This window comes from Scleropages formosus, chromosome 19 (assembly GCF_900964775.1).
Source record: "Scleropages formosus chromosome 19, fSclFor1.1, whole genome shotgun sequence".
NCBI lineage: Eukaryota > Metazoa > Chordata > Actinopteri > Osteoglossiformes > Osteoglossidae > Scleropages > Scleropages formosus.
Genome location: NC_041824.1, coordinates 17148148 through 17160187, shown reverse-complemented (window position 1 = coordinate 17160187; position 12040 = coordinate 17148148). Strand labels below are relative to the sequence as shown.

Here is a 12040-nt window from a genome sequence, read left to right as displayed (position 1 = left end):
GGTAGATTGGCTCGGACTGGATGCTACTGGAACGCGAGGTGGATGGGGTTGGACGTTACTAAAATCTGAGTTGGGTGGGGTTTTACGGTATTAGAAGAACGTGCTAACTGGGATCGGATGATTCTGAAGGTGGGCTGGATGGTCAGCTGGCTTGTGCGCTGGCTGGGATTGGAAGGTACTAGGTGATATGATTATGGATGACTGGCATATTGTCTAGAGGTGGCCGGGGTTGGATGGTACTGGAAGACGTGTCGGCTGGGGCTGGAGGGTGACCTGCTTGGTGTGTTGGCTGGGATTGGCTGGCGTGTTCCTGGAATGCAGGTCGCAGGACAGGGCAAGGTGAGGCAAGTCTCAGCACCCCCCACCCACCCACCCACCCTCTACAGGGGAATGTGCTAGAAGTAGAACAGCATACTCCCACACATGCTGAGATCACGGAGCAGACGGGAACCACACAATGGACCTCTGCACTACTGCACTTCCTCTTTCACATGCAGTCCCAATCAGAGGCTAAAGTTGGTCCAAACCTCAAGATATTTCTGTGATTTTTTAACAGTCTCAACAACATTTAAGTTCTTGGTCTTCACAAAGGACTTAGACCTTTGCTAAACATTACAAAGTGACACCTAAAGAAGCAGATGAGCTTAAGACTGTTTCAGTTAAAATTCCTTGCAAACACGGTAACATTTCTAAGAGGCAAGCTCTTCTGTTCAGCAAGTCCACAAAGTGTCTGAGAAGGACATTAACATGAGTTACCGACTGGGCTGCAACACTGGAGACGTTCAATAACTAGGCTTTTCCCAATCGACACCCCTTTCGCAATTTCATTTAAACAGCTGCAATTAACAGGACTCTTTTAGCCTCCATATGGCGAACAGTCTCTCCGGGGGTCACGCTGCCCACATTGATATCGACCAGCCGGTTTCGAAGGTCACCGATAACTGGATCGGCTTATGCTTCGCTGCCCATCGAACAGATATGACTGTGATCCTCGGCGTTCCTCCGCTGAAGTTACTTCGCCTCCTTAACATGGCAGCTTCTGGGACGAGGGCCTCGGAGCTGGGCTGACGCGAGAAGGAGAACGCAGGCTGTCATACGCACAAATGCCCAACTCCAATTCTGCCTCTGAAACTGTGTCAGTCGGGGGTTCGGGGTGGTGGTGGGGGGGGGGGGGGTGGTTTCGGAAGCGGCTGAAAGGAAAGCAATCTGTGCCCATCCAACAGCTGTGGGGCGATCTGGCGGGAGCTTCTACACCCCACCCCCACGGCAATCTGTGAAAACGCTGAACTTGGCTTCTGCGGGTGGATTTCGAGTTACTTTTCAGTTTCAACACCTTCCTGAAGCATATGCTTACTGTGGTTATTTTACCTTTCCCAGACACATGGATAGCGTATTGCACCGAGCAGTAGAGAGAAAGAGAGAGAGACGCCTTCAATGACGGAAGAAGGAATTTTAATTAAAGACTCTGAGAAATGCCCAGGATGGGTTTGTTTCTCTTTATAGAAAACAAGGTCCCTATGATTCCACATATCCCACAGTTACCCGAGAGTCAGCTGTGAAGAGACTGCTCCGTAACTTTATACTACCACCGAAGCTTACAACACGTAAGGAAGCCAACGAAAGCGCAAACGTGGAAAGCGCGCATAAAGAAACGTGCCCACGGAACCTTCTCAGAAGCAGTTTTACGTGCAGGTGTGACCGACGGAGAAGCGAGAGAAGCGGTGGCCCGACACACTCCTCCGGAAGTCCTCCGGCAGGATGGATGCCGGGAATGTGCCCCAGGTTCCCGGTACCAGCGCGTGGCTACGGCAAAAGAATAGATGAGGGCACGATTGATCCTCTGCAGCATGGCCTCCCCACGCCTTTAAAAGCAAACTCATTTATTGGCCAGGAAATGCATGTCTGTCGCACAGCCACCCGGGGAGGGGGGTGAAAAAGCAGCGTCCCCGGGGCAGGAGACATGAGCGCGTTTATGCAGTAGCACGGCCCAAAGTGCACGAGGCTGTGACCGAACCGCTGCGGAATTACCCCGACTGGCACACGGTCAAATTTAGCCTGGGCTGAGCGCTGGGAAGGGGGGGCGGAGGCCGGCGTGTCATCTCCGACGGCCAGCATCACAATTTCCACGAACCCTAGAGAGAGAAGTAAACCGACCTCATCGGTAGGAAAAATCCAGAATGCGGAGATGTCAGAGGGACCAGTTGCAGAAGTCAGAAAAGGACGCCGGAGGAAGTTTCCACTTCGCGGATGCATCGAACCCAAACACGGCTCGCTGACTCACTGGCGCTGTGTGGGAAAACGCACCCCAGTCTGGGCCTGCAACCCAGAATGACTCGGCTGGCTTCGGCGTAACCGCCGACTCTGAACCGCCGTGCAACCCGAGAATTAAATTAAGGCCAAAGCCAGAGCGGCGCTGACCTCTGGTTATGCTCGCAGACTGGAGTTCAGGTAGAGGTCACGAGTATCACGCAACAACCCCGAGGGAATACTAGGGCACATCAACGGGGCCCGCGTCTTCCGCCGTTGAGCGAGGCGAGCAGTTAAAGAGAGAAAAATAAAGGACAATGGATTCGGGTTCTCATTTGCCTCGGCGAACGCGATAAGTGGTCTTTAAAGGCTACGGCTGCAGGATTTCCATAACAGATTTGAGGAGCGAGCGGGAACGGCGATCATTTCCGGCAGCACCTCATACAGCCTATTGTTCTCCGTCATTTTAATATTCAAACTCGCCGTTTCAGTCGGCCTCGGGGGTGTTCCTGGGGACGGCGCTTCGGCGGGGCGTTCTTCGCGGGGCGGCCGCGGCCCGCGTTCTACGCCGGGACGTCGCCATCGCTCGCGGTCACGAGCCTCCCCGCCGTGGAGGTGCCCTCCTCGCTGGTATTTCTGACCAGCAGTACGGCGTGAAATCCCAAACAGCAGCTTAGCTTCACAGCACGACCGTTGGGAAACCTTTTCCTAACGCGAGCCACGTGAGCCATCGCTTTACTGCGGGTTGGCTTCAGAGGTGAGAAAAAGCTTTTTCCTGCCCAGTGCAATGTAACACACCAGCATTACACGAAGGAAAGACACCAGTGCGTGAAAGCGGCTGTTCCCATTTACATTTATTCATTTAGCCGACGCTTTTCTCCAAAGCGACTCGCACCCTTAAGCTACTCTCAAATCATTAACCCATTTATACAGATGGGTAATTTTTACCGAGTGATAAACTGCAGTTTTTTCTCACCTCACTGTTGCCACACGGCACGATGCGATATCCCGCAACGCGTCCTCGGACTGCGTGCAAAAGGGTTCTTCCTTTGTATAGTGATGCTGGGAAGACTTGGTGTGTTAATATGAGGTTTTGTTACACTTTGGATTTTAAGATTTTGATTTGCTTATTATGGTGCTTTTCTCCAGCTTATAATACTAGCTTACTTACAGGAATTTACTCATATTTACGGCAGGGTAATTTTTACTGCATCAATTCGGAGTACGAACCTTGATCAAGGGTGGTACAGCGGGGGAGGGAATTTGAACCTGGTTCCTTTGAGTCCAAAGGCAGCATCTCTAACCCTTATGTCACCTGCTGCCCCTATATGGTAAAACCCCTTACTGGTTGGGGTTCCTTAGTTTGGACTATTATATTATTTATTACATTGCTCCTTCAAGTGCAAGGTGATGGATTTAACCACTACACTTCCTGCTGGCTCTTCTTGTGACCTGTGTTTCACTAAAACAGTGTCTGACCTGGCTTTAGACCCAGGATCATGGTCACCCTTCTACTTAAGCAAGCCTGAGCAGCCGGGTGAGTAGGGCTGGCCCGCAGTCAGCAAGCAGCCTCCATCATATAGCCCCTGAAACTCAGGGTCCACCTGCTCTTGTGGCTCACATCTTTTTCGCTTTCACTACACATATCCAAAATGGTTAGACCTTCCTACCCTTCGCTTCTCACTTCCTGCTGCATCCACAATGACAAAGAGCAGTAGAGGAAGCGAGAGGAGTTGCTCTAACTCCATTTGACCACTGACCAGACAGCCCGAGCCATTCTGTCAAACTCTTTTTTTTTCCTTTTAGCTTTAATCGTTCTAGTTCCAAAATGACATTTTCTTCCCCCGTGTACATTCAGACTAAAGCTCCGAGTGAACAGTGTGAGATGCAAAGTGGGTTCAAGCGAATTTCAGTAAAACTGGTCACCGGCCAGCTGGCACACAATCTGCATACATCTGATTTCCTTCCTGACTTCCTTGACAGTTTGAGGGAGAAGATTTGGTGATCCTCCTCTCCCTCATCTAGAGTCAATACATTGCTGAGGATACGTAGATGCCTAGCTCATTCCTCACAAACATGAGACAAAGCAAGAGAGGCAATAAAATGGAGTTTCACCCCCCGCTGCCCTTGCTCCTGCAACATCTTTCCAGGGTGTCGCTGCCCCGTCACCTTGAAACTGCCGCCTGGGGAAGCAGATGGAGTAGTGGTAGCAGTTGCTGCTTTACACTCAAACATCCCCGGTTAAATTCCACCTCCCGCTGCAATTGACTGAGATACTTACCCTGAATTGATGCAGTAAAAATTACTCTTCCATAAAAATGACTAAATCACTAAGTCTCTTCAGGGAAATGTGTTACCTGAATGAATAAATGTAAACGAATAATTGCTCAATCTGAAGACATGCACCAACGGTACAGTTTACGAAGGCTGCCCACGCCAACGTAATGCCTTTCAAATACTGCCATGCAGAATAAATCTACTTAAAATCACAAAGATCTCAGGCATGTGGACGGCACTCGGAACCTTAAGCGTTTCCCAAACAAAGTGCCCAACTTTTGTGATCCTCGGAGTCAATGCCTTCAACAGCTGGTTCAGCAGGTAGCCGGCTGGGAGTCCAACAATACAGCTGGTGGCTCAATGCAATAGAAAGGCTGTCCAAATACACACGCGTGGAAGCCCGCAGTTCATCTTATATGAATAAGTACGCCAATTATCAGGGAGATTTTTCCCACCCAGAGACAAAGCCTAACGGTATTACTACATACTGCAACAAACCCACAAGCTGTCACTAGCTGAACGACCTGAATATGTCGCCATCGAGGGGGCAGGGCCTTTGTCTAAATCGCGAGAGGAAGTGCTACGTAAGAAAATTACCCTCCTGAATCCAGAAAATGACATTTCTACTAAAGCTATAAATACCCATGGAGACACACCAAAGCCGTCACCAGCGGCTTGGCTTTTGTAATGCCGAGATCAGCTCATTTAACTGTACATGAATGTTTCCTTCCCCTCCTCGGTACCGTCGCACTGCTGCAACCAAACACGCAACGCGGAACCAGTCCGCCGACACGGGAGGCCGGTCCCGTCTAGTTGCGCAACGTGCAGCTGTTCATTATAACTGTGCCATTATAAACGGGGGGCTAAATGGTGGAAGACCTCGCAAAGAGCCAAGGCCAAAGCCAAAGGGCCTTCTTTGTTTTGCCCCCCCAAAAAGCCACAGAACTGAAGTTGGGCCCTTTGAAAAGTATCTGAAAAAGAAAGGCGCTTTTCAGCAGATAACCCTTGCCACCAACAGTGGGGGGATTGAGGAAGGAGAAGGGGGCACTGTTGTGGCAGGAACTCAAGGGGACACTCTGTTCCACTGAGGGGACCAGCGGCGGTGCCCCGGGGCTTGGGGTCCATGTGAACCTTTACGCTCTTGTTTCCCTGGGAGCAGACAGACTCCGCTCGGTGCCCACTGACCTGCCCCGGCAAGTGCTCTCATGTACAGCGGCATGTCAGGGACACTCGGGCCTGGGGGGTATGTTACACAGCCGCAAAACCCCGCGGTTGCAATTGAACCCAACCGGGCATCTGATGCAGAAAAGCCAGAAAAATGGGAGGTGGCGCCTCTCCCGACGCCCTTTGAAAGTCACCGGGAACTAATTAAAAATGAAAGTGGGCCAGCGTGACACTAATCGGCGAGAAGGTGCCGCGACTGCGAGGCCCCGGCATCGGCCGCGTGAAGAGAGAACGTCAATGTCGGGAGACTGACCCCGTGGGCCCCGGTATGCAGTTCTTGGGCACACGGCCAAAGGGGCTACATCCTGGAGCGAGACACAGCAGAAAGCAGAATTTATGGGAAGTGAAAACGATGGTGGCCGATGACGCGATCCCGGTTAAAGGAGCTTATACCAGAGCCACATTCACAGCCTATCAGCACCTATCGTATCAACGCTACAGCCGATCGTTGATTTCCCTACAAAAGGACGTACGGACTGAAGCCAGGCGGGGTCCCCGCAGCGGTCAGCCGACTCCACGAACAGCGGCAAGAGTCCCGCGTGGCTGTGCTGGCAGCAAACCCACAGCGATCGTGCGAAGCAGGATCTGACTGCGACCCCCTAAAACATCCGGCTGCCAAAGACTTAAAGACTGCAGGGAAACAAGGGGCCCTTTGACGCCGGGGCCCGCCGAGCCACACAGGAAGAGACAGCGCCGCTTTAGGGGGCGGACAAAGGCCCCGATGCGCGGCCATTTTGCTGATTAGCGGGAATCCGAGGGGCCCCTAAAGCTGCTTTCCCAGCGATCTCATTAGGACCTTCCACGACTTCCCTCCACGGACGGGGGCCGAACGGGGCATTCCAGAGAGCATTAGCTGCCTTGGACGACGACTCGGCCTTCATGGGAGAGCATGCGCCAGGCAACCGAGCGACACGGAATCCCACCGCCGTTACTTACATGCTGGAGGTTTGCCGAAACACTGTCCGCCCATCATAAAGAAGACGGCGTTCCACAAAAGGAAGGATATTGCCGGAAGGGTCTTCGCCGGAATGTAAAGCGAAACAGACTGTGCCCAGCTTCTGCATAACAATAATAGCCGTTACGCAAGTAATACCTATATTAAAGACTATTACGGTAACAGGCTGTATATACGAAGCAATAGCTTAAGAGACCTTTTTTTCTCGCAAACGCGCACGGGGACTTTCAAAGGATTCCGAGACGTACGTCGCTTTGGAGAGAAGCGTCTGCCAAACGAATGAATGTAAATTAAAATTCCCTAAATGTAACGCATGAAAGCAAGGCTTTAAAGAGCATTTAAATACTGTACCATTACAAAGCTATGTAACAGTATGGCGTTTTACCATTCATTGTTTATGCATAATATTGCATGACATTATAACAACCTTATGGAGTCTTTACCCCCTGCTGGAAAAAATAATCTTGAGCTTCTGGGCCGACATGCCACAACATCACCGTTTATTTTAATGAGCGCATTACTAAGAAATCATAATCGGACATCTGCTACATCAGAGCATTAGGGCAGGCACGTGGACTAAGTCCTTGTTCACCCGCTGACCTGGCTGCCCCCATACCCGGCCGTACAACCCGGACCCAGCTAAACCTCCATCCCGGATTGCTGACCGAGCGGCCACGTGTGCTCGTCACGCCAGATGCAGGGATGGACCAACGCGTTTCCCACGCTGCCACTCTGCTGCAGCACTTTATTAACGTGTAAAACCAAACCCAAAAAAATGACAAGGGGGGGGGGGGGGGTTTATTCCTCAAAGCTCCGCGCTCCCACTGTGGACACACCTGTGACAGGTGGGGATGCAGAGGCCGTCGCGGTTCCAAGCCGCACTTAAACACCGGGAAAAGGAGAGGGCTCCTCGAACAAGATGACTGCTTCCAGCAGGAGGATGAAGGGCAGAGAGAGGAGGGTCTGGGCCGCGCCCCCGATGGTGCCCGCCGAGCACTCGACACGAGCGCACGGCTAGAACCGCACACGGTTCCGCGGTACCTGGCGTGGGGCCGGAGAGGCTCCCTCCCGGGGCTCCACATTAACAGCTGTCCGACTGCGTGGGAGGAGCCATTTGCTTAAATTTTCCTAGTCGGACAGGCAGAACCGATCCGGTAGCCGTGCGGTGGACAGATGCACAGTAAACTACGGTAAATTGTCAAGAAATTCAATGCAAAGCCACGATCGCCGGCATAATAAAATGTGACGTTGCTAATCTGCGTTTCTGTTTCACAATAGTCCTCTCACCATAAAGGCCCCAAATTGGTCAAAAATGAAGCAAAACAGCCCCAGTATCTGGCTATTTTGGGGGATTTCTTCAAGGTTTCTTTAAGGCCTTTTTCTAAGTACGCTGCCTGAACAACCTTTAACCGTTTTAGCGCTTAGTTTAGATTTGTTCTCAGAGAAAATGATTTTTTTTATTAAAACTGGATTTCAAGCTAGTATGTAAAACATTAAAAGACATTGATTTATTTTTGTTCCAAAACTGGACAGGTGCAAAATCATACGGGAGGGGTGAGATGTAAAGTGTGCCTGTCCTGAGGATGTAAAAGCAGAGGGGGGGAGAAAAAAAAAAAAAAAAAATATGTCGATCCCTACACACACATGGCTGCGGTTCTCACGCTGTGCTCCAGAATCCAAGAGAGGGCTCTGGAAGCAGAGCGCAGCCCTACTGAGACCACAGCTCTGAGTAGCAACCGGATGCAGAAGTTCAACTGCCACGAGGTGGGATTTAAACGTGCTCCCCTACAACGCACACACAGACACACACACACACTGGGGTTTGGATAGGACAGCCTGTTTTAACGTCTATATGCTGGATGAAATGGTGACCACCTTGGTTCGAGGTTGCCGTCTGTCTGCTGTAGGTTCAGTGGGCCAGTACCCATCCCCCAGCTGGATGGGTTGGCATATCCAATGAGGAAAAATTTTTGGAACGCGACCCAACATCCAGCAGTACCTCTTAGACGAGCTCCACCCCACACTGCGCAACATCTGTCCACAAACCCGAGGACACGCCTCCCGTCCCATTCAGAATGGACATCCGATGCCCAAGGCCACGCAACAGTGGGGGGGGGGGGGGGACACAAAGGGATGAGAAAATGAACGATCCGAGAGTCCCGGATGCACGGAACACCATCGCGGGTGGTGTATAAATAATCAAAAAGCGGCGATTCGCTGCTGGGTGACTAATCAAGGAGAGTCCAGCATATTGCAGTCAGCAGGGAGGTGGGGGGGGAGGGGGGTACGAGAGATCTCACTCATATCTAGACTCTGTGTGTGTGAGTTGAGTCACTCTGAGTGGGAGCCCCATCATCTCCAGCATATGACAGATACATATCCTGCGCATGAAACCAGAAGGCAGAGGAGAGCAGCGAGGAGAGATCCTGGCCTGGTTACGCGCAAGCAGTGAGAAGAGATCCTGGCCTGGTTACGCGCACTCTTTCGGGAGCATAACACACGTTGGGATTGGACGTGCGCATCCGCCGCACGTGCGCGTCCGTATCCCGGGATGGCAGGCGTTTTGCACAGCGGGTGGCGTTAGGGTTACAGCTGCCATTTCCGGAAGACGAGGCCTTGAGAAAGGTGCTCCGCTAAGCAGAAACGAGGCAGCAAAGTGAATAAATATTCAAAATATTCATAATACAAGGGGGGACAGCTAGTAGCAGAGTGCTTAGAGGTGCTGCCTTTTGAGCAAGGTACTTACCCTAAATTGCTCCAGTAAAATTACCCAGCTGTATAAATGAATAAATCATTTTAAAATAGTTTAACACTAAGTCGATTTGGAGAAAAGCGTCAGCTAAATGAGTAAATGTAATGTAAACATAAATAAAGGTTCTGCAGGACGACGTTGGATTTAAGCAGCATCGCATTCCCCGGCGGCGATGAATCGAGAGAGCGCTGCCGATCCGGGAGCAGGGCGAGGAAAGCAGACACGTCTCCCGCCGTGAAGAAGAATGACGGGAGCTTAAGCGAGCCGAGTTAAAAACCCACGCGCGAGAAGCGTTTCGCTGCTGTCAGCGCACGGGTGCGACGCCCAAACTGGGCAATTAGGGCTCTCAAAGCATTTCCATTTAAAGCCGTTTCCCAGGATTAACAGCGGCGAGGCTGATGGGTGAAGAGGGCAACTCTTCTTAACGCCACATCAAACCCCATCCAAAGCCCAGGGAATAAAGTGAAGCAGCACAGGGGAGCGCTGTGATTTTTACCACGTGCGCAAAGGTTGCTGACAACAACAGGAATCAATCAATCCTGATTTTGGGTTTTACTCAGTATGGTAAACCAGGAGGACATGTGTTCAGTGGGTGGAAAGGTACCATGCCAGCAAATGACAGATAGACACAGATACACTGCTCTGCATTCACTGACCAGGTGACCTGGTAGGACACTAACCGTTAGTTCCAGGAAGTGAAGTTTGAAAGAAAGCAACGAATTATTGCCACTAAATGAGCCACAAAGTAAAACTTCCAACCAACAGTAATGTCCATACAGCAAATATTTTAATAACTCCTAGATCCACTTTTACAGCCTATAGTATAATACTTCACAATCTATATACGACCTAAGGGTTCGCATTCAAGCATTCAAAGTGACATTTATTTTTCAATGTATCAATTTCCAGATTTAAAAAGGAGCACTTATGTCTTCGACTTCTTTCGCTATTGATGATTTCACCTGTACTTTTTCAGCATCTGTTGTAGAAACAGGTTGAACCACAGAACTCTCCAGATGCCTGGGAATAAAAATAATACACACAACTCTTACTGTGGCAGGGATACACCGATCACCGTGTTTTTGCTGTGGAAAATCGGTGGTATGACTGAGCAGACAGAGTCCCGATGGGGGCAGCGCCTTAGTAACCTGGAGGCTGTTGAGTGAGTGTTGTTTCGAATCCCACTCCTGGCTGCAGTAGCCGTGATCAAGGTACCGACCCTGAATTGGAACAGTAGGAACATTCTGTCGTATAAATCGGTAAAACAGTGTAAAGTTGCTCATCCGCTGCCACTGGTCACCTTGGCTGCTATTATTATTATTATTATTATTATTATTATTATTAATAATAACAATTATAGATGCTCTTCTCTTCTGTGCCCGCCGTGCAGCGCACCTCCCGCGAAACTAAGGGTACACTTACTGTCACTGTCGGTGGGTGCGCTGCCGAAGCGAAGCGGTCCGGCCGCGTGACACGAGCGCACAGCGCGCCGCTCTCGAGCGCGCCGCCAGCCCGGCGCGCGCCCATCTGACAGATCTGTGCACCTCCGCACACCGTGGGGGGTCGTCGACCGATAACACACGTACACCCTCGAAGGAGGGAAAATGCGCCACGCGCTGCACGCATCCCACAGAGATTAAGCACGGCACGCGTTATTTTTTTCCCCCCCCTTTTCTTCATATTTTTAGTATTCCTCGTGCGAACGATGCGACTGTGTGGTCGGGCGACGCGCCCGGGCGCGCGCGCAAGCCGCACGCGCCGCCGCCGAGGAGCCACACTCACCTCCGCTGTCCGCTGTCCTCTCTTTTCTCTTCTCTCAGTCTGCGTTGCCCTTTAAGCCCGAAGAAATGCGCACCTCAGGCCGCCATGGGCCGCGGCGAGCTCACGCGGGGTTTGCGGGGACGTGTCAGAAAAAAGCCCCTCTTCTCCTCTGTCTGTTTACGGACACGCCACGCGCGGACTGACGGGCGGCACAAAGACTGCGGCTGCCAGGGGGGTTTATTATACACCACCCAGCAGCAGACTGGCAACCGCGCCTCCGAGCGAAGCAAAACAAAAACAAAAAAAAAAAAGAAGAGGGGAAAAAAACGCGCCGTTCTATCCTCGCGAGCCCAACATCGACACCATTACCGAACACCGGCGAGAACAAGAGGCGGACATTTAAATGAGGCAGGCAAGTCAACACGGCTCGCTCGTCTGCGCGCAGCCGCTGCCATGTAGGACATCGCAGCGCCGGTCCTCAAGCACGGGCTTCGGAACCTCCCGCGGTCCCCTCTTCTCATTGGTCCCCTCTTGTTTTGAGGTGGGACGCTGGCCAATGACAGCAGGCCTGACCCTGTAAGGCACGTTCGGTGCGTGCGATTCAGCGAACGTACCGTTTTCGGCTCGCGGTCCCTTTCGAACCGTGGAGTAACAGCGTAAGGAGCTCATTCAGAATCGTCCCACACAAAACACGCATGTGACACGTTCGCCTTGCGTGTTTGTACACCTTACGCGCACATGCGTGCATACATATCTAAATTAATAAAAAGTCAAAGACAAAATAGAGTTTATTCATTTCTTAGATGGCCGCAACGGAATAAATA

General features: G+C 51.4%; 1 protein-coding gene across 1 annotated transcript in view; it reads right to left on the bottom strand.

Moving 5' to 3' along the window:
• Positions 1-11736, bottom strand: part of src (v-src avian sarcoma (Schmidt-Ruppin A-2) viral oncogene homolog) — a 41574-nt gene extending 29838 nt beyond the window's left edge. Inside the window, exon 1 of the mRNA XM_029246228.1 lies at positions 11238-11736. The gene's annotated coding sequence lies outside the window, so the exon portion shown is untranslated. The remainder of the gene's footprint in view (positions 1-11237) is intronic.
• Between the last annotated feature and the right edge of the window lie 304 nt (positions 11737-12040).